Source organism: Arvicanthis niloticus, chromosome 23, assembly GCF_011762505.2.
Source record: "Arvicanthis niloticus isolate mArvNil1 chromosome 23, mArvNil1.pat.X, whole genome shotgun sequence".
NCBI lineage: Eukaryota > Metazoa > Chordata > Mammalia > Rodentia > Muridae > Arvicanthis > Arvicanthis niloticus.
In genome coordinates, this window is record NC_133430.1 from 4,126,585 (window position 1) to 4,130,640 (window position 4,056).

Below are 4,056 nucleotides of genomic sequence, written 5' to 3' on the forward strand. Positions count from 1 at the left end.
CTTATGATTACTTGTTTTTCTTTGTTTTTAATATTATGAAAAAATTATACTATGTATTCTAATAACTCATTCTCTCCTGGCCAACATCTTTTGGACACTTCCTACGTACCAACTCATCCAACTACACACATTTATTTTCTTTCTGAAAAACTAAAAAAAGAAAAAAATTAAAAATGATTGAAAGCAAACAAAACTTACACAAAACAATCTAAAAATAACAACAACAACACACACAAACCAGTAAGACAACATGTTAGCCATGATATATATCCAAAACGCGAGGCAAACATAATCAAAGAAAGTAATATTAGAAAAAATTATATTGGGAAAAAACTGATATTAGAAAAAACACAACATAATTTTATTTATCATTTTTGGTGAATTTTCATAGGAAAGTCTTTCAAAGGTTAAAGCCCATGTTTAGAGATGACATAGATCCTAGTTGTATTGCTAAGGATCATGTTGTCAAACTGTCTTATAAATATTTATGTTCATACCCAGTAGACTGTCTGAGCCTTGATCACACAGGCTCATATGTGCTGCATGTAGAGACTAATGCAAACATTCATGAGTGGTCAGAGTGCTGAGAATGATGGACAGAGTACTCAGCCACAGACTAGTAATGACACAAACCTTACTCAAAAATCAAGGACCATCATAAATCAGGGAAAAGGATACAGAAAATGGAGTCAAAGGATATCAAATTCTATCTCCAGAGAACCATCTGCTTTCAACACAAATCTAACTACAAGATCCAGAAATCAATCTAGTGAAAATTACCACATGACAGACCTCTAAATGGCTGAGCAGGTAAAGCTGTTTACCCACATTCTTAACAATATCAGGTAAATCTCTTGGAATTGAATTATTTAAGTAGTCCTCTGAGGTTAATATATCCACTTTGGTGCATATGAACCCTCTCCTCACCACAAAATAATATAACATACCAAAAAGAAAAATATTACTACATTTATGGGGAGAAACACTTGAGGGCTCACATCAAGGTGAATATATTTTGGCATTTGATGACTGATAAGAAAACTATATTCACTTTTTGGGGGGAAGATTTCTGGAGATTCACCCTTTACTAGTGATAATCCCATCAATGTGTACATAGGGAACTTTTATTAAACTCACTGTGTTATTAGGTAATGAAACAGAGAAAGTAGAATTCTGGGAAAGAGACTTTCAGAAGGTCCCTAAGGGAACCACAGGGACCATGTAGTGGTAGATTGTGGTTAAAGACCTGAGAGTAGTTGTAGATCATAGCATATTCCATATATGATTGAAAATTTCAAAGACAAAAATTTCTATGAAATATAGAAATAACTTTATATATGTACAGATTTTTTCATACCTTTATTTTGTCCACTGTGCATATTTCTCCTGTAATATCCTGTCCCTATTTTCTCTTTATTCAACTAGAGAATTTTACTGATGCAATATCATGTATTTGCATAATTGTTTATAACTATGAGACATAAGAGCTGCTAATGAGAGTCTCATTTAATGTCTGTGATTTTGAGATTGTATTAATTAATACAGTTACATCTAATTACATCCATTTTTCCAAAACTTATGTAAATTTCTAATTATTTCTCTTCAAAACTTTCTGTTATTTTATTTACAAATGCACGCATACACAGGATCACAAACACACACACACAAACACACACACACATACACACACACACATATCTGGATCATGTTGTTAAACTGTCTTGTAAATATTTATGTTTACACCCAGTATATTGTCTGAGCCTTGATCACAGAGACTCATATGTGCTGTGTGAAAAGACTGATGCAGACATTCATGAGTCATTAAATATATAAAACCATGCCTTAGTGATAAAATCATTTCTTGACACATCTATATCTCCTGCTATAATTTAGCTATTGATTATTCATCTACAATAATCATTAATAGGCAAATGTCTTTGAGGCATATTTACTTTTAGTCATTCTAGTGAACTTTAAGCAGTATATACCCAGTTTGAAAGGAAAATATTAATTACATATATGTAAAAGAAATCTCTGAAACTAAAAAATAAAACTTAGCTACTTTTAGAAATTTCCTAATCATCATCATCATCATCATCATCATCATCATCATCACATTCCACCGTCTGTAAATCAACATGTTGACATATCCCTGAGTAGGGCATTAGACTCAGGGCAAAATTCTTCTGAGAGATTTGTCACTGTAGTTACATCCACAGCATCAGTCTAGTGTTCACAGAAAGTGTATGGGATACATTTCCTCAGAGAGGATTAGGACTTGAATTTGAGCATCCTGCTGCCCGACCCATGTGCCTTTTCAGTCCTTCCCCTCCAGTTCTTCTACAAATGGACTGGGATCTTATCTAACAAATACCCTGCTCATGAATATGCAAATTACTTAAGTCTATGACAGTAAATACAGGGATGTCCACATCCTGAAAACCATCTATGATCGCTGTCTTCTCTCCAGTTTCTGAACACACTGACTCTAACCATGGGATGGAACTGGAATTTTCTCTTCCTCCTTTCAGTAACTGCAGGTAAGGGGCTCACCAGATCCAAAACTGAAGAGAAGATAGAAACTGAGGTAACAATGAAATTCATTCTGCCTTACTCTCCACAGGTGTCTACTCTGAGGTTCAACTGCAGCAGTCTGGAGCTGAGCTGGTGAGGCCTGGGGCTTCAGTGAAGCTGAACTGCAAGGCTTCTGGCTATGACTTCACCAGTGGGTATATGCACTGGGTGAAGCAGAGTCATGGAACGAGCCTTGAGTGGATTGGAAGGATTGATCCTGACAATGGTGATACTAAATACAATGAAAAGTTCAAGGGCAAGGCCACATTGACTGTAGACAGATCCTCCAGCACAGCCTATATGGAGCTTAAAAGACTGACATCTGAGGACTCTGCAGTCTATTACTGTGCAAGACACAGTGTGACAACCACATCCTGAGCAGGTTAGAAACCTTGGAGGAGGAACATCAAGCTGTTCTGGAATGGAGAAGACTCAGAGAAGATTAGTTTGAAGACTTGCTCAGATGCAGTCATTTAGAATGACTATTTTTGTTTCTGTTCCTTACAGAACCATTGTGCTTTGGTCAACTTTGCAAAAGGACATCTATGAATTATATGATGTTGATTTAGGATACTCCTAAATACCCCATATCTTGTCCATGTCGTCATCAGTGACTACCTCCATTGACATATTTCTTCTTTAATATAAAAACAAAAAGGGAACATTTGATTATTCATGATAAAATTATCTCAGGGTTTTGAAAAAGACTAGAACTTCCTTTGGAATAGTTGGAAATAAAGTATAATATGAATTTGATCTGTAAAATCCCACCAACTTCTGAGTAAACAGGAATCCAATTCTCAGTCTTAAGGTCTTAAGTGACTTCTAGATGTTTTGCTAACTGTGGTTTTGTGGTCTCGCACTAGTTCCTGGATCTTAGAATATAAGAGGAATTTATATCAGAAAACATAGCTGCATCTCTTCTGCAGGTGCCAAGTTGAACAGTCTTCTGAAGTTGTAGTGAAGATGTTTATAGGAGAGATGAAAATGAAGTCTCAGAGACAAAATTTAGAAATCAGAGAGCTGTCCAGTGAATACTACAGAAATCCTGAATTTATTTCTCATATGCTTTATACATGTCTTAGAGTGTTTCTACTGTGAACAGACAGCATGACCAACATTTAATTGGGGCAGTCTAGTATCATCCAGGCAGGCATGGTGTCGGGCCTTTTACGAGGTAACTTCATTTAACCTGAGACCTTCAGTCAAGTAACACACAGTTAGAGGGCGTGATTAGCAAGTCTCCACCTCCAGAGATTAAAATATTAATGAGTTATCTACAGGCCAGTGGTGTAGCTAATTAAGTTATTCCCTTCCCTTTTCCCCCTCCCTATAAAGCCAGGGGATCCTGGCTTTTGAGGGGGAACACATGGCTATCTACATCCATTCACCACACCAAGAACAATAAAAGCTTTGGAAAACTGGACTCCAGGTGTCTCCTGGTCTTGCCACCAGGTTCCCAGCCTTTGGAATCTTGAACTG

At 36.4% G+C, this 4,056-nt stretch overlaps 1 pseudogene; it reads left to right on the plus strand.

The window, feature by feature from the left end:
- The first annotated feature begins 2,494 nt into the window (after positions 1-2,494).
- Positions 2,495-2,952, plus strand: LOC143437163 (Ig heavy chain V region 108A pseudogene; annotated as a pseudogene).
- The last annotated feature ends 1,104 nt before the right edge of the window (positions 2,953-4,056 follow it).